The 19,786-nt window shown below is 34.1% G+C and overlaps 1 protein-coding gene and 1 non-coding gene across 4 annotated transcripts in view; one reads left to right on the plus strand and one right to left on the minus strand.

Moving 5' to 3' along the window:
- The window catches only part of LRBA (LPS responsive beige-like anchor protein), a 731,121-nt gene that overhangs the window by 403,588 nt on the left and 307,747 nt on the right, over positions 1 to 19,786 (minus strand). The gene's annotated exons all lie outside the window — the stretch shown is intronic.
- LOC116585358 lies at positions 7,197 to 7,341 on the plus strand. Its single transcript, XR_004283566.1, has one exon. It is a non-coding gene; the product is annotated as a U4 spliceosomal RNA (small nuclear RNA).

The following is a 19,786-nucleotide window of genomic DNA, read 5'->3' on the forward strand; positions in this document are numbered from 1 at the left end:
TACCGAATTCTACTTTTAAAAGATACTTTTTTTAAATTTTCATAATCTAAGGAAACCAATAAAAATAGATTTGGGGTTATCTGGATTATAGATATGTGGAAGTGCTTATACCTTTTACACAACTACAACCCAATTAATCAAAAATTAAAGCAACAACACAAAAAAAAAATCAATGAATTTATATTACTTATGACTGCTTAAAGTGAGAATATAACCTCCAATGAATTAATGAGCCTTAGAATACCATAATGTTAAAATGGAATCAATCCATGAAAATTACTATATGCAGCTGATTTTACCAATTATAATGACAAAACTTCTTTCATAATAATACTTAACTGAAGGGCATCTTCACAGACTAGCATTTCAGTATTGACTTAAATCTAAAACTAATTCTATATTGTGAAAATGGCTTGCTGCAGAACACTAATGCAATAACTGAACATTGTTGATGATATGAAAAAATGAATTCACATGTAGTGATATATTATGCACTGCATTAATGAAAATTTGACATAAGTTTCAAAACTGAAAAATGAAAGGAGAGCATGACATCAATTTTTTATTCCCCCAAATGCTCCTTCTTCAACTGTACCAGCAATTTGAGATTTTTACCAAAGTGTTTAACCATCTAGAATAAAGAGTATACTTACAACTTCTATACTGTTTTACTACTGTTAATAAAACTAGAAAGAGGATTAGAAGACAAAGTAATATACGTATGTTTTAGACAAAATTAGGAAGACATATTACATATTAGGAAGACACCTACAAAGAGATATACAGCAAATTTGGGGAATGTAAAATGGCAGTTGAGGCCTACAGCATAGTAATTACACCAAAATTCTACCAAATGTTTAAAATTCAACAACTCCACTTCTACTAGCACTGAAACTAAGCATATAAAAACACACAAAATCTTTTTTCAATGTAACTTCATTTTTTCACTGTTCCAGCATTCATTGTTTATGCACCACACCCAGGGCTCCATGCAATACGTACCCTCCATAACACCCATCACCAGGCTCACTCAACCCACCACCCCCCTTCCCCTACAAAACCCTCAGTTTGTTTCTCAGAGTCCACAGTCTCTCATGGTTCATCTCCCCCTCCAATTTCTCCCAACTCACTTCTCCTCTCCAATTCCCAAAGTCCTCCATGTTATTCCTTATGCTCCACAAGTGAAACCGTAAGATAACTGACTCTCTCCGCTTGACTTATTTCACTCAGCATAATCTCCTCCAGTCCCACCCATGTTGATACAAAAGGTGGGTATTCATCCTGTCTGATGGAGACATAATACTCCATTGTACATACGGATCGTATCTTCTTTATCCATTCATTTGCTGAAGGCATGCTGGCTCTTTCCAGTTTGGTGACTGTGGTCATTGCTGCTATAAACACTGGGGTACAGATGGCCCTTCTTTTCACTACATCTGTATCTTTGGGGTAAATACCCAGTAGTGCAATTCCAGGGTCATACGGTAGCTCTATTTTTAATGTCTTAAGGAATCTCCACACTGTCTTCCAAAGTGGCTGTACCAACTTACATTCCCACCAACAGTGTGAGAGTGTTCCCCTTTCTCCACACCCTCTGTAATACTTGTTTACTGACTTGTTAATTTTGGCCATTCTGTCTGGTATAAGGTGGTATCTCAATGTGGTTTTGATTTGAATCTCCCTGATGGCTAATGATGATGAACATCCCTTCATGTGTCTGTTAGCCATTTGTATGTCTTCTTTGCAGAAGTGTCTGCTCATGTCTTCTGCCTATTTTTTGACGTGATTATCTGTTTTGTGTGTGTTGAGTTTGAGGAATTCTTTATAGATCTTGGATATCACCCCTTTGTCTGTACTGTCATTTGCAAGTATCTTCTCCCATTCCGTGGGTTGCCTCTTTGTTTTCTTGACTGTTTCCTTTGCTGTGCAGAAACCTTTGATCTTGATGAAGTCCCAAAAGTTCATTTTCGTTTTTGTTTCCTTTGCTTTTGGAGACACATCTTGAAAGAAGTTGCTGTGGCCGATGTCGAAGAGGCTACTGTCTATGTTCTCCTCTGGGATTTTGATAGGTTCTTGGCTCACTTTGAGGTCTTTTATCCACTTCGAGTTTGTCTTTGTGCATGGTGTAAGAGAATGGTGAAATTTCATTCTTCTACACATAGCTGTCCAATTTTCCCAGCACCATTTATTGAAGAGACTGTCTTTTCTCCACTGGGTATTTTTTCTTGCTTTGCCAAAGATTAGTTGACCATAGAGTTGTGGGTCTGTATCTGGGCTCTCTACTCTGTTCCACTGGTCTATATGTCTGTTTTTGTGCCAGTACCATGCTGTCTTGGTGATCACAGCTTTGTAGTAAAGCTTGAAATCAGGCAACATGATGTCCCCAATTTTGTTTTTCTTTTTCAACATATCCTTAGCAATTCAGGGGTCTCTTCTGGTTCCATACAAATTTTAGGACTGTTTGTCCCAGCCTTTTGAAACATGCCGTGGAATTTTGGTCAGGATGGCATTGAAAGTATAGACTGCTTTAGGCAATACAGACATTTTAACAACGTTTATTTTTCCGATCCATGAGCATGAAATGCTTCTCCATCTTTTTGTGTTTTCTTCAATTTCATTCATGAGTGTTCTGTAGTTCCTTGAGTACAGATCCTTTACATCTTTGGTTAGGTTCATTCCCAGGTATCTTATGGTTCTTGGTACTATAGTAAATAGAATCTATTCTCTTATTTCCCTTTCTATATTTTCATTGTTAGTGTATAAGAAAGCAACTGATTTCTCTACATTGATTTTGTATCCTGCCACATTACTGAATTGCTGTATGAGTTCTAGTAGTTTGCAGGTAGAGTCTATTGGGTTTCCATATAAAGCATCATGTCATCTGTGAAGAGAGAGAGTTTGACTTCTTCTTTGCCAATCTGAATACTTTTTATTTCTTTTTGTTGTCATACTGCTGTTGCTAGGAGTTCTAGTACTATGTTGAACAATAGTGGCAAGAGTGGGCATCCTTGTGGTGTTCCCGATCTCAAACGGAAGGCTGTCCATTTTTCCCTTTTAAATTGAGAATGATAGTCGCTAACATACAAAGTTTCTAATTCTTTCTGTGATGCAGGTATAATACTGATATCCAAAACCTGCCAAATATCTAAGACTGATTAGAAAGGTAGAAACAAACACAATTTACCTTATGAACAGAATGCAAAAATCACAAATGAAACATTAACAAACACAATCTCACAGCACATTAAGAAAAAAACTTATGAGCACATCATACTGGTGTAATATTGACATACTTAATATATTTTAAAGCACAGTATCTACTCTATCGCTCCACTTAAGGATGATAAAACTGGATAAAATTCCTTATTAAAAAGGAAAAAAATTAACAAAACAGAACTAAACTAATAATTCATTAAAATTATATACTATGTCTACTTTAGCTCAAACTGTATCACAATTACTAGGAAAACACTGAAACATCTCTACTAAAATCAGGAACTAAAAAGATGCCCACTATTATTTTTTTTTAACAGTACACTGCTTATCTCACTTACATGTAGAATAGAAAAAAAAAGTTTAACTCATAGTAATAGAGTAGAATGCTTCAACACAAAATAAAATACCAGCAAACAGATACTAGCAATTAATAATCATTATTACTCAATAATAATTGAATAAACCAATTCAATTATGTAATAAAACAGCAATTAGAAGAATAAAAGTTGGAAATAAGAAGGAAAAACTATCAATATCTGCAAAAAATATCAATGCATACCTCATATGTCCAAGAGAAATAAATGAAAATAATTTTTTGAACCTTACATCAGATAAACAAGACTAGTCATAGAAATTCTAAAAAGAAGTTCTAAAGTCAATGTGAGCAAGAAGGAGTGTGGCTTCACAAATATTAAAGCACACTATAAAGCCTCAACAATTTAAAAAGTTTGACATCAATACATGAAATCAGACAGAACGAGAGGGAAAAAATAAAATGTCAAGAAAGAGGCCTAAAAATATATAGACATTTACTTTACAGTAACAGTGGCATCTCAAACTAGTGAAGAAAATTCAGACTATGTAGTAGATGATACAGGGAGACCTATATTATCACATAAATAAAGTTATATTCATATCAGTTTATCCTAAGATAAATTACAAATAAAATATTTAAATGTAAAACAATAAAGCTGTAGAAATACTAACATAAACATAAAGAAATTCCTTTTTAATCTATGAGTGGTAGACCTTTTCAACTACCAATCAAAAAATTCAGAAGTCATAAAAGAAAATATTCATAGGGGTGCCTGGGTGGCTCAGTGGGTTAAAGCCTCTGCCTTCGGCTCAGGTCATGGTCCCAGGGTCCTGGGATCGAGCCCCGCATCGGGCTCTCTGCTCAGCAGGAAGCCTGCTTCCTCTCTCTCTCTGCCTGCCTCTCTGCCTACTTGTGATTTCTCTCTGTCAAATAAATAAATAAAATCTTTAAAAAAAAAAAAGAAAATATTCATAAATCTAACAATAGAAACGTTGTTTGTTTTAAAAACCTGTATAGGACAACAACAACAACAACAAAAATCCATCATTCATAAGTCAGCAAATTGGTAAAAATATCTGAAACACAAGGAGCTGATTCCTTAATACATGTAGAACTTCTACAAATTACTAAGAAAAAAAAAATCCAACAGAATAGGTAAAGGATATGTTCTCAGAAAGACATATGGCTACAAACTAATCAACCTCATTCATAAAAAGCAGAAACATAAGCTAAAACATCAGGAAAAAATAAAAATAAAAACTATCAACTACTGTGGACAATCTACGAAAATGACAGAAGTCTAAAAGTTTGATTACACACTATTAGGAAACAGACATATGTTGCTGATAGACGTAAAAAAGATTCACCAAAATAATATTAAGTTTAAAAACCAAGATATAGAACATTATACATATGTTTGTATTTGTATAAGGAAATAAGCATATATATTCCTATTTTTATACATGTATATGAAGAAACTCAGAAGATAGATAAGAAACTAGCAATGGTTTCCTAGAAGGATGAGGACATGGTTAGAGGAGGACTTTTCACTATGCTCCTTCCTTCTCACCCTTTTTACATTTTAAAATACCTACAGAAACTACTAAATACAAAATTTTAAAAAATATATTTAATGCCTTGTCTTCTCTATGGAGGTTTTAGATAATAGTAGCATTACGAGATTACTAAAAGAGCACATAGTTAAAAGTACCAAGAGGTATTCTTGTAGAAGACCTATACTTTTGAAACAGGAATAAGAAATGGAGAAAAAAGTGAAACTGCAAGAACCATGAGAAGTAAAAAGCTGATCAGACAAGCGTGAGGTAAGAAAGTCAACCAAAAAAAAAAAAAAAAAAAATACTTCAAAATGTAAGTCTTGGTCATCAATGTCAAATGACACAGAGACCAAAAGGGATAAAAACTGAAAAGCAGCCACTGGACAGCATAATTAGATCACTAATAATATGCAAGAGAACATTTTTAACTGATTTGTTCTAGGATTGGAGATGGAAAGGAGGGAAGCCATGCTGCAAGAAACTGAAAAGTGTCAGGGGGTGTGCAAGTAAAGACACCATTCAAGCAAAAGGTTGGCACAATGACAGAGGAAAGTGAAAATGGAAGCTTGAAAATTCTAACAGCACTTTGAAACAAGGTTGCCAAGACTCAGTCTATGATAATTAGACAGAAAAATATCAATATAGCACCACTGAGATGCTATAACACGCTCCCAAAAAGGTCAATTGAGAGGGAGGGTGGGGGAAAGCTCCCAACATATTAAATAATAATCTCATACAAAACACTATACACTTTGTTAAAGAAAACCACAGAGAGTAGTCAATGATTATAAAGATCACCAATGACATTAAGTAAAAATAAGATGTTTCAATCAAAACTACTCTTTAACAGTGAGCTGCCTATTTCATACTTATTGAAGGTCTGGAACTGAAAAGTTCATGGTATTCTGGAAACAGGTATCAAGGCAGATCTCACAAGAAACAGAGGTGCATCATCTAAGGATCTTTTTCACATTAAGAATCCTATTAGAAAGAAAACACTAAAAGGTAATTGAATTTCCCTCAGTTATCTTCATCTCTGTCAGCTCCTGCTACAATAACTTACTCTCCAGAGCAGAGATAACTCAATTCTGTCCAGTAAGCATATGTTATGAATCTCCAAAGCAAACTTGTCTAAATCATTCTGGTCTTCTATCAAGGTTGGCTGTGGATATGAACTCTGACAGAAAGCAAACAAATTTATTTTTATCTTTTCAATAATTCACTTCTTCATGCTTTGATGGAAGAAATCATGAGACAAATATATGGTCTGCAGTTATGTTACACAGTCAGCTGAAACGGTTTCCATGACTTAAACAAAAAGACTTAATTAATCATTCTTAAATACAAAGACAATACTATCAACATATAGAACTGGAAGATTACCTGAAGTTTCAATTTGTTTATATAGTTATCTCTAACAGTGAGTTCAAATAAAAGAATACTATTTTTAGATACTATTAACAATGATATCACAAATACTATTTAAACCCTTCATCCTTAAATAGCATTTAGTAAAACATATTTTACTATAATACTAGGAAACTCATTTTCAAAAAGAGCATCAACAATATTACTTGAATAATGGTTCTTGCAAGGAAATGTATTCCTATCTATATTCTAAACCAGCATTTCATAACAGGAAGGAAAAACAAAACAAACAAAAAGGTACAGGATCAGAAATTAGAATAAGAAATTCTGTAAGTTTGAGTTTCTTAATTTAAATTAAAATCTACATAGCACCAAGATTATTTGAAACACAAACTAATCCAAATTCAAATAGCTGATGAACATAACTATTTTAACCCACATTATAAGATTAAATTATCTTTATATAAAAACATCATTTGGTGTAAATACTAGATTTTATATAAATATAAATTTATATATAATATATAAACATAAAAATAAAATATAAATAAATATATACTTAGATGAATATTAAATATATTTGTTTATATTTATATATCATACATAAATATATATTTATAGAAAATATCTTAAACACTATGTATATACAATATTAAGTTTGTATGTCTACATAAATATATCAGTACATTTATGAGTAAAATATTTATATGATAAAATTACATTAAAAACCCAAAATATATAGCTTTGTGCAGTGGCAATGTCATAGCCCATGAGGGTTATCCGAGGCACAATTAATGCTAATTGAAAAAAAACCCCAAAATATAAAATCTTAATCTCCACAACACACTTTTTATTAAGGTTTCATTATATCTATTTTATAGAAAGAAAAGAAGACTCATAGAGGTTCAATGAATTTTTCCCAAGACTTTCCAATTAATCAACTGTGCAGCCTAGAATCTCAACATGTTTTCTTTTTTTTTTTTTTAAAGATTTTATTTATTTATTTGACAGAGAGAAATCACAAGTAGATGGAGAGGCAGGCAGAGAGAGAGGGAAGCAGGCTCCCAGCCGAGCAGAGAGCCCGATGCGGGGCTCGATCCCAGGACCCTGAGATCATGACTTGAGCCGAAGGCAGAGGCTTAACGCACTGAGCCACCCAGGCGCCCCCTGAACATGTTTTCTAAGTCCATGTTCCCGCTATAGTAGTATTAACATAGTGTCAAATTTAGGTTACCCTTAAACACCAAAGAGAAACTCAAAGAATATAGACAACAATGCTCCTTGCAATTTTTTAATATGAAGTATGCTAACCTGTATTTTATAGTTCAAATTGCCTACTCCTTCATTTCTAGTACAATAAGCAAATTTTGGACTGAAGAACTCAAAACTAATTTAAAAGCCACCAATTATAGTAATTTGAGATATTATTATATCCTATACTTTTGCTGATAACAGGTAGAACATATTTCTGCACTGGCCTTTTTCACTGCATTTAATCCTTTATGTTTCCATAAAAACCAGAATTCCACTTTTAAGCAGAAAAAAGAAAAAGAAAAAGAAACCAAATGTGTAGGTTATCAAGAGCATTTATTTATTAACTATTTACGGAGTACCTACTATGTATAAGGCAATGTGTCAGGTACTATGTATATATACAGATCTGTACCTTCAGGAAGCACACAGAACAGTAAAAAACAAATAATCACACAGGTAAATATATAATTGCAAACAATTAGTATATACTGTGAGAAATTATTAACAAAAACATAATTTAGACTCACATTAGATGGTCGGTGTGAGTAGAGGATGACAGCAAAGAAGGCTTTTGTGTAAAAATGACATTTAAGGGTAAATCTGAAAGATGAGTAGAAGTCAAGATGAATAAGTGCACCTGGGTGGCTCAGTCATTTAAGCACCTGACTCTTGGTTTCAGCTCAAGTCATGATCTCAGGGTTGTGAGACAGCCCCATGCTAGGCTCTGTGACCAAAGCAGAGTCTGCTTTGAGATTCTACCTCTACCTTTCCCTCTACCCCTTTCCCCACTCATGCTCTCTCCCTCCTAAATAAACAAAATCTTTAAAAAAAAAAAAGAAGAAGAAGAAGAAGAAGAAGAAGAAGAAGAAGAAGAAGTGAGAATGAATGAAGGGTATTGTGACTACAGAATAAAGTAAAAACAGTACAGTACTGAAATGATGTGGGAATGATAGGTAAGAGAGATTATACAGTCTTCTGGAAAAGATGAAGGATAATAGGCTTTCTCGTAAGTGCAACAGGAAAGCACTGGATGGTTTTATGAATAATGAGCATAAACATTCTAATGTTTCAGAATGACTACTCTGGCTATTCTGTAGAAGATGAAGGAAACATTGGTGGCATAAAAAAGACCAGATAAGAGATTACTATACCTCAGGTGTTCTGGACTACAGATGTGTGATACATCAGAAATAAAAGTACTGATTACAGATTTTTAGAGGTAAAATATATAGAACTTGATGATGGATATGAAATGTTGGGGTAAAAAAAATTAGGTGATTGGTGACTCATGTGACAAAGTAAGTACATGGAGCTGATATTTACTCAGATGGGCAAAAAAGGAGGAGACAGATGCCTGGGAAATATTTGAGTTTGGGAAATTCTCCAAGAAAAATGGGAGTATTTCTAAGAAACTTCTAAGTGAAGGTAAAGAATAGATAATTCCTGGGGCGCCTGGGTGGCTCAGTGGGTTAAGCTGCTGCCTTCGGCTCGGGTCATGATCTCAGGGTCCTGGGATCGAGTCCCACATCGAGCTGTCTGCTCAGCAGGGAGCCTGCTTCCCTCTCTCTCTCTCTGCCTGCCTCTCCGTCTACTTGTGATTTCTCTCTGTCAAATAAATAAATAAAATCTTTAAAAAAAAAAAAAAAAAAAAAAAAAAAAAAAAAAGAATAGATAATTCCATGTGGCTCTGACAATCAGAGGAGAAGTCACAGTTTGACATACAAATAATGAAGCTGAAGATAATAAATCTGGACTAAGAAATGGGGGGAAACAATCCTCAAAAGCAAAGTTAAAAAAGAAATTTTGTTTTAAAATTTTGAAGATTTACGTTTAGAACATTTCCCATTCACAGAAAAAGCCATAGTCTAGGGGTGCCTGGGTGGCTCAGTGGTTAAATCCTCTGCCTTCGGCTCAGGTCATGATCCCAGGGTCCTGGCATTGAGCCTCTCATTGGGCTCTCTGCTCAGCAGGGAGTCTGCTTCCTCCTCTCTCTCTCTTTCTGCCTGTCTCTCTGCCTACTTGTGATCTCTGTCCATCAAATAAATAAATAAAAACCTTTAAAGAAAAAGCCATAGTCTAGCCCAGCTTTTGATAACAAGTCGTAAATACAAGTCAAAAGGTCTATCCAATTTCCCACTTCTCTCTTTTTCAAACAATTAGAGCTAACCTTTATATATTATTTACATTACCTTGACCCTAAATAAGGCAAAAAAGAACAAATATTATATTTTCTTTTTTTCAAATATTGTATTCTTTATGGTAATCTATCTTCATGTATCAATAATGTGAGAGGAAGATGTATATACATTAATTAAAAGAAAAAGAGGCCCTTGTTTATTAGAGCTACATTTTAAAAACTCTCCTTAATGCAATGTCAGCTCAGTTGGCTAACATATGCTATTAATAAGGCTAAGTTTACACTTCTGTCTCCAAGACTGAGAGCTAAATACTTCCCAAAAGGGGACTTCATGACCACAGACAGACCACTATTTTCAAAGAATTATCTCACAAATAACTTCTAGTCGTAAAATAAAAGCCGTAAGGAAAAAATTGAATGAATGTTTCAGTACAGTTCCCAATGAGAAGGAAACGGCTTCATCTAAACATCTCACTAACTAGAGGTCAGTGGTAATATTTATTTATATCCACAAAAACACCAGTTTGTGGTTAAATCATGGCTTTAATTTAGAGCACAACAAACGTACCAAAGTAGAAAGTAAAATCAAAGAAGTTAAATTTTTCAGTCACAATATAACTTCAAGAACTGCAATAGCATTCCCTGGTAGGTGAAAGCAAAATTTCAAGTTTACTAAAATTCACTATCTTCAAGAAAATATGGAAGAATTAGTAACTATAAAGGTACTTCATATACGTTCACATTTGTAAAAATAGCTTTTAAAGGGATTCTACATAACTAATACTAGTAAACTATACTACAGTGATAGTATTGGGGACATCAATGAGACAAAGCAAAAATTATTTGTGCAATGTAACAAGTATAGGAACAGATGTGATAGTATCAATAGAAGGTCTTCAAAATGGCTTTGTATCACGAATCTCTCCTCGACTAAAACCAAAGTTTACCCATTCATGTCAAAAAAAGTATAGAAACGTACTCATTAACAAAGCCCATCATTCTACAATGATACTTTACCTAGTCTATTTTTTATTATTAAGAAAGAAAAATTTTTAATTCAACTTATTTTGTATGACTCAAGGAGAGGCAAACTGCTAGTGTTTAAAACAGCAGAAATGAGCAGCAAGATTGCGGAGGAGGAGGACACCTAAATATCATCAGGTCCCAAAAGTCCAGCTAGATAGTTATCAAATCATTCTAAACACCTACAAACTCAAAAGGAGAGAGAACAGAAGAGCAGCAATTCTGGGAACAGAAAACCAACCACTTTCCAGAAGGTAGGACATAGGGAGAAGTGAATACAAACTGATGGTAATAGAGATCAATAAGTAAATTCAGTGAAGCTGTAGCATACAAAATTAATACCCAGAGATCGGTAGCACTTCTCTACACTAATAACAAAGTAACAGAAAGAGAAATTAAGAAAACAATCCCATTTACAAGTGCATCAAAAAGAATAAAACTCGTTGGAATAAAACTAACCAAGGAGGTAAAAGACCTGTGCTCCAAAAACTAAAAATCTGATAAAAGAAATTCAAGGTGACACCAATGGAAAAAGATATTCCATGCTCATGGATTGGAAGAACACACACTGCTAAAATGTCCGTACTACCCAACACAATCTAAGAATTCAATGCAATCCTTACCAAAATACTAAAAGCATTTTTCACAGAACTAGAACAAATAATACTAAGATTTGTATGGTACACAAAAGACCCCAAGAGCCAAAGCCACCTCAATAAAGAATAGCAAAGCTGGAGGTATCACAATCCGGATTTCAAGATATGCTACAAAGCTGTAGTAATCAAAACAGCATGGTACTGGCACAAAGAGACACACATATCTATGGAGCAGAAGAGCGAGCCCAGAAATAAACTCGTGCGTATAGGATCAATTAATCTATGACAAAGGAGGCAAGAATATACAGTGGGGAAAAGACAATCTCTTCAATAAATGGTATTGGGAAAACTGGACAGCCTCATGCAAAAGAATGAAACTGGACTATTATCTTACATCATAAACAAAAATAAACTCAAAATGGATTAAAGACCTATAAGTAAAACCTGAAACCATAAAACTCCCAGAAGAGAACACATGTGGTAATTTCTCTCACATTGTTCTTAGCAACGTTTTTCTAGGTATGTCTCCAAAGACAAGGGAAACAAAAGCAAAAATAAACTATTGGGATTACACCAAAGTAAGTTTTCACACGGATACAGAAATCATCAATTTAAAAAAAAAAAAAAAAAAGGCAACCTTCTGAAAGGGAGAAGATATTTGCAAATGATATGTCCAATAAGGAGTTAATATCCAAACTATAAAAAGAACTTACTCAACTCAATACAAAAAAAGAAAGAGAGAAAGAAAGAAATCTGAGTATAAAATGGGCAGAAAATCTGAATAGACATTTTTCCAAAGAAGACATACAGACAGCCAATAGACACATGAAACAATGCTCAACATCGCTAATCATCAGGAAAACACAAACCAAAATCACAATGATATATCCTCTTACACCTATCAGAATAGCTAAAATAAAAAAGACAAGACCAAAAGTAGTATTGACAAGAATATGAAGAAAAAGGAACCTGCAGGCACTGTTGATGTGAATACAAATTGATACAGCTACTGAGGAAAACAGTATGGAGGTTTTTAAAATATTAAAAATAGAAATAACATATGATCCAGTAATTCCACTAGTGGGTATTTACTCAAAAAAAATAAAAATCATGAATTCAAAGGATATGTATACCCCTATGTTTATGGCAACATTATTTATAATAGTATAGGGAAGAAACGAAAGTATTTGTCAATAGATAATGTCAAATATTTTAAAATCTCCTTGGGAGTGTAATTTGGTGAATGGTAACTTTCAGTAGCTAACTCATTATATGTGTATTTTAAAAAGATGACAGGTATGTGGGACTTCTTGAATACTTCTGCAACCTCTTATAAAGTCTGTAATTTTTAAAGTTAAAGTTAAAAGAAAACAAATGAGATAAACAGATGTTAAAACCACACAATGAATAATATTTCATTTTATTTTTCATTATTTTCTAAGGTTTCTATAATAAACACGTATTACTTTATCACTTTTATAATTAGAAAAATAAACATTACTTCAAATAAAGAAAATGACCATCAACCCAAAAAAATGCAAAGATAAAAAAATTAAAAAGATAAATTGGATAACTCACCATAATTAACCTTTAAATTGTTAGTTTAAGTCTCTAATATTACATTTTTAAATATGTTTCATATTCCTTCAGAACTGTCACGCATATGTTGAATAGTATATTATTTCAACAACAAACACTTCAATGATGCCATGAAATCATCCAAAGATATGGGAACACAAGACTACCCTGTTACAAGACCTGGGCTCTGGCTCAAAATCATCAATTTCCTAGCCATGTGATCAAGACCAAATCACATTTTCTCAATCTATCCTACATATTTCACAGATCTGTTGTGGTGCTGAAATGAGAAAATGTGTAATGAATCATCTAACAGATGATGTTAGAGAGGCCACAAAGCAAAGCAGTCATAACTTTGTTGTAGCTGACATGAATTCAAACCCTAGCTTTATTACATATTAGCTGTATGACCTAGAACAAACCACTTAACCTCTCTGTGCTTCAGGTTTCCTTATCTGTGAAAGCTCGGTGATGATAATAACAATATTTACCTCAAAAGACTATTAAAAGGATTTATTTTATCCTTGGTATGGGCATAAATATGTGATACCACAGAACTATTTATTAATTTTTAAAATCTTCAAAGTATTTAACTGGCCAAAAAAAAAAAAATTCACTATTTTATTGAAAACTAGTTTGTTCACTAGTATGAAAATATATTTAAATCTTTCATCTAAAAAAACGTGTAGATTGCTATATTAAGAATTAACCAAGTTTTTTCATGGTCCTTTTCTCATAACAACATCTTTTTATTGTTTCAAATAAGCTGACTGGCCACTAGTTTGCAGTTTCATTGAAGCTAAGTGAGTAAGTTCTATTGTACAGTCCATTAAACTCAAAGGGATATCAGCCAAAAAGATATTAAGAAATTCTTATTAAAGTGGATTTTAACTTCCACGGCTGCCTAAAAATTAAATTGTTACATAAAATCTTGATTACAAGTTTTATAGCTATGCTATGTCATGAGTTTAAATAAACTAATTTGATAAACAAAACTTAATAAAAAATGTGGTAAACTGTGTACACTCAATATATATACCATATTTACAAAATAGGGCCCAATGTTTTACACAACATAGTTTTTAATAAACATTCCATTTACAGCTGTAAGATTAAGAAAAAAATTAAGGATGTACACCTAATCAATGATGTCATGACACATAAAGAACATCTACATAGGGGCGCCTGGGTGGCTCAGTGGGTTAAAGCCTCTGCCTTCGGCTCAGGTCGTGATCCCAGGGTCCTGGGATCGAGCCCCACATCGGGCTCTCTGCTCCACAGGGAGCCTGCTTCCTCCTCTCTCTCTGCCAGCCTCTCTGCCTACCTATGATCTCTGTCTGTCAAATAAATAAATAAAATCTTAAAAAAAAAAAAAAGAACATCTACATAAATCAAAATCAGAAAATGTCAAAGATATCCCACTCCAGTGATAATCAGGTAATGATCCAAAGAGATGTGTATTTCAGATCTACACTGTCACCAATTCCCTGATAATAAATTAAACAAGTCAGCTATTTTACAACTAAAAATGGTATATTAAATACATAACAACATCTCTTTTTTTTTTTCATTAAAAGCTGCATAGCATGAATTCAAGGCTGAATATAGATAACCTTTAGAATATAAGCTGTCTAGGAAAAAATATGCATCATATGGAATATTTTAAGATTTTAGAGCAATATAGTTAGAAATATATTAAATATGAGTATGCCTCAATTAATTGGGGTTTTTGATATAAACAAAGGGAATTATTTTTCTATGAAAATAAAGACAAGTATATAAAAAATACACGTTTGGTCTCTTAAAAGTGAATCTCATATGGAACAGTTGAACAAATATATTCTCTCTATTAAAAATTTAAGTAACAATAAAATTTGTTTAGAAATATTTGTTTTTATTTTGGTATTTTATTATCATGCTTTATAATATTACTATACTATATTGCAAATCTCAGAGCAAGATGATAAAGATTTAAATGAAAAACTGTACCAGATAAAGCATGAAACTAAATAGCTCAGCATAAAGCTGCTGTGTTTGACAAAGATTAAATCCTATTTACACATTCTATAGAAATCTAATAAAATGTGAGCCAAATACATAGATTTCAGAGATAAATTGTCTTGATCTGGATTCTAGTTGTAACTCCTTTTTATGCTGTTTTCTCATTTATAAAATGAGATATAACAGTTCTACCTCAGGGTTTTACTGTGAAGATTAAATTAGTTAAAATCTACAAAGCACCCATAAAGTTCCTCACACAACATAAGGACTCTTGCATAATGAGCTACTGTTGTTACCATTATCCCTCATCTGAACTGTGTGCATGCACACGTGCACACACACTGTTTTGGTCCAATGATCTCAATCTCTTGCATAACACAGTGTTTTTTAAGTATTTTTCCTCTTTTCAATTCCATATTTTCTCCTTCCTCATTGTCTCTCATTCATACCTATAAGAACACATATAACACCACTAACATCACATCTAAAAATTGTTTTAAAAGAATGAATTAAAAGAAGGAACTACAATCTTAACCCAGTTATACCATAACTTCTCCAAAATCAATAAGAAAGGACACTAAGGAGTAAGTTCCAGGACAGAATGGTAGGCAGAAATGGCAATTAAAAATTTTTCTTCCTTCAATTCCTAAAAAATTTGCAAACAAAAAATATTTTTTAACAAAAAATTTAATAAAAATAACCAAGCAACAAAAAGAACGTAACATAAAACACCAAACATTAAATAATTGGTTGTCATGAAGAAAATAAACATATTAGAATTAGAGCTAAGGGTGCAGCAAAGTTTAGCTCTTAACCATGCCCCATGTGCCCAAAGCAATACTGTTATGTTGACAAAAATTCTGAGAATTTTTCCTAACACCTTCACATATGGAGAGAAACAAACTGAGCACGTATCACTATTCCTTGCATCTTCTAATTGAAGATGCTAGAAAAATCTACAGTGCAAAAACTGATGAAGCAAGGAGGCAAAAATATAAGACTAATTTCCCAGGGCAGAAGTAGACTCGAGATTATTTTCTGAAATGATGGATTATGATTCAAAACCTAAGCACATTTTTCCCTGATGAGAACTATCCATAGCTTCTAATAAAATGGAACAAACCTGGAAGAAGATACTTAAAATCCTACAAAAGAAAGCAAACCTTAGGTGTGCTAAGAAAGCCTCTTCATCTATTTCAAAGATCTCTCTCCCTCTCTTCACAATAAGCTTTACAATATTGGGCAAATATCAAATTGCAAACATCAAACTGTAGTTCAAAAAGGGAAAAAATTGGCTTTACGGACACTGGAGAGAAAGGAAGAAGTGATTAAGATAGTCTGTTTATCTCCCTCCCAATCCCATCTTGTTTCATTTATTCTTCTCCTACCAACTTAAGCCCCCATGTTGCATCACCACTTCCTCATATCAGGGAGATCATATGATAGTTGTCTTTCTCTGCTTGACTTATTTCGCTAAGCATGATACGCTCTAGTTCCATCCATGTTGTCGCAAATGGCAAGATTTCATTTCTTTTGATGGCTGCATAGTATTCCATTGTGTATATATACCACATCTTCTTGATCCATTCATCTGTTGATGGACATCTAGGTTCTTTCCATAGTTTGGCTATTGTGGACATTGCTGCTATAAACATTCGGGTGCATGTGCCCCTTTGGATCACTACGTTTGTATCCTTAGGGTAAATACCCAATAGTGCAATTGCTGGGTCATAGGCAGTTCTATTTTCAACATTTTGAGGAACCTCCATGCTGTTTTCCAGAGTGGCTGCACCAGCTTGCATTCCCACCAACAGTGTAGGAGGGTTCCCCTTTCTCCGCATCCTCGCCAGCATCTATCATATGGTTTCACTTATTTGTGGAGCATAACAAATAGCATGGAGGACATGGGGACTTAGAGTGGAGAAGGGAGTTGGGGGAAATTGGAAGGGGAGGTGAACCATGAGAGACTATGGACTCTGAAAAACAATCTGAGGGTTTTGAGGGGACGGGGGGTGGGAGGTTGGGGTACCAGGTGGTGGGTATTATAGAGGGCACGGATTGCATGGAGCACAGGGTGTGGTGCAAAAATAATGAATACTGTTATGCTGGAAATAAAAAAAAAAAAAAAAAAAGATAGTCTGTTTATCTAAACCAACAGATTATCTGGACAAAACATTCTAAGAATGAACAAAATGAAAAGTAAGAGCATGTAGTGATGCAAAAATATATCACCAATCAATGAATACATTAAAAATGACCTAATAATAAAATTTTTATATAAAACTGAAAGATTCTATACAAATGACAATGAATCCTAAGAGAATATGGCAAAAAAAAGAAATACCCTATGATTACCTTCCTCTAATGAACAACCCAACAAAAATTTAACTTAAATACAAAAAATAATAATAATAGTTAAAATAAGTGAATAAAATAAAGAGAAAAGTTAAAGACCTAAATAAAGAACAAAACATAATCATTAGGGGAAAGGGAAAAAAAAAAAACCTCTCTCATTATCATGGTTGCCCACTTGTGTGGTAGAATAAAACAGAGAGGGTACCTGGGTGGCTCAGTGGTTTAAAGCTTCTGTCATGAGCTCAGGTCATGATCCCAGGGTCCTGGGATGGAGCCCCTCATAGGGCTCTCTGCTCAGCAGGGAGCCTGCTTCCCCCTCTCTCTCTGCCTGCCTCTCTGCCTACATATGATCTCTGCCTGTCAAATAAATAAACAAAATTTTTAAAAAAAAAATAAAAATAAAACAGAGAAAGGTATTAGCCAGTCTTTATACTGTTACAAGGACGAATTTTATTTTCTTATTGAGCATATCATAGCTGGATCTATAAAAAAGCTTTGAAATTGGAAGTTATTTTGTCTGAAGATGTGGACAATACTGAACATCTTTTGCTTATTCCTTTGTTCTTTTCTTTCTATTCTCAAGAGTATTTTCATTTTGGGGGCACCTGGGTGACTCAGATGGTTAAGTCTGCCTTCAGCTCCGGTCATGATCTCAGGGGCCTGGGATGGCACCCAGCATCAGCCTCCCTGTTCAGCGGGGAGCCTGCTTCTCCCTCTCTCTCTGCCATTCCCTCTGGCTCTTTCTGTCAAATAAATAAATGAAATCTTAAAAAAAAAAAATCATTAGAGACTAATAAACTACAAACATCAGGCATTACAAACAAAATGAAACACTAAAAATTTAATTGCTGATGGCTAGAGATCAAAGAAGGTACAACAAGAAATAACTGATAGATAGATATGAAAGACAAAAAGATATATATCTGACATAGAGTGTGTTGTTAACTAAAGAAGAAGAAAATAAAATTGAAAAAATATTTCAAGGATGCCCTGGCTCGGTTGTTAAGCGCCTGCCTTCTGCTCAGGTCATGATCTCAGGGTCCTGGGATCAAGCCCCGCACCAGATGCCCTGCTCAGTGGGGGAGTCCACTTCTCCCTCTCTCTCTGCCCCTTCTGCTGACTCATGTCATCTCTTGCTAGCTCTACTCTCTCTTTCAAATAAATAAATTTTGAAAAACCTTAAAAAATATATTTCGAAATTTAACTTCAAGACCTGAAAGAAAAATGTGAATTTGCAGATAATAACAAAATACCACGTTCCAGGAAAATCTGATAAATGATGTTCAATACCGAATCATACTGCCGTTATGGAGATGAACTTCATGGGCAAATAAAGAAATCTCAGACAGAATAGAAGCAAATAATCGATTGAGGGCTAATATCAGACTGATCTCAAATTCCTCTGAAAGGACATTTAAAGCCAGAAGACAAAGAAGGAATGTCTACAAAATTCTATAGGATTGCATGTGTTAGCCAAGAACAGTAAACTCATCAGGATGTCATTCAACTATAAAGAGAGAAGGCACCATCAGAAAGGATGAATACCCAACTTTTGTAGCAACATGGACGGGACTGGAAGAGATTATGCTGAGTGAAATAAGTCAAGCAGAGAGAGTCAATTATCATATGGTTTCACTTATTTGTGGAGCATAACAAATATCATGGAGGACAAGGGGTGTTAGAGAGGAGAAGTGAGTTGGGATAAATTGGAAAGGGAGGTGAATCATGAGAGACTATGGACTCTGAAAAACAATCTGAGGGGTTTGAACTGGCGGGGCGGGTGGGAGGTTGGGGTACCAGGTGGTGGGTATTATAGAGGGCATGGATTGCATGGAGCACTGGGTGTGGTGAGAAAATAATGAATACTGTTATTCTGAAAATAAATTAATTAATAAAAAAAATTTTTAAAAAAAGAGAGAAGGCAAATGTTCTTAAACATGAAAAAATGTTCAGTGTACAGCACACATGAACCCTTGTATGGTGAAAAAATTAGGAAACCTAGCCAAACATGAATTGAGTCTAAAGAAGGAGCCCAGGGGCCCCTTGGTGGCTCAGCCTGTTAAGTGTCTGCCTTCAGTTCAGGTCAAGATCACAGGATCCTGGAATCAGGCCCTACATCAAGTGCTCTGCTCAGGGGGAGCCTGCTTCTCCCTCTGCCTGCCACTCCCCCTGTATTGTTTGCACTCTTTCTCTCTCTCTCTCTGTGTCAAATAAATTAATAAATAAATTTAATAAAATTAAATCTTTAAAAGTAAATAAATTAAAAAATAAAGAAGCCTAGATTTAATAAACTATGACTAATAAAAGGGGGTACTGATTCCTTTTAAATATTTTCAATCACTCAAGTACTATCAGAATTGTGACTGTAGGGGCACCTGGGTGGCTC

Source organism: Mustela erminea, chromosome 2 (assembly GCF_009829155.1).
Source record: "Mustela erminea isolate mMusErm1 chromosome 2, mMusErm1.Pri, whole genome shotgun sequence".
Taxonomy (NCBI): Eukaryota; Metazoa; Chordata; class Mammalia; order Carnivora; family Mustelidae; genus Mustela; species Mustela erminea.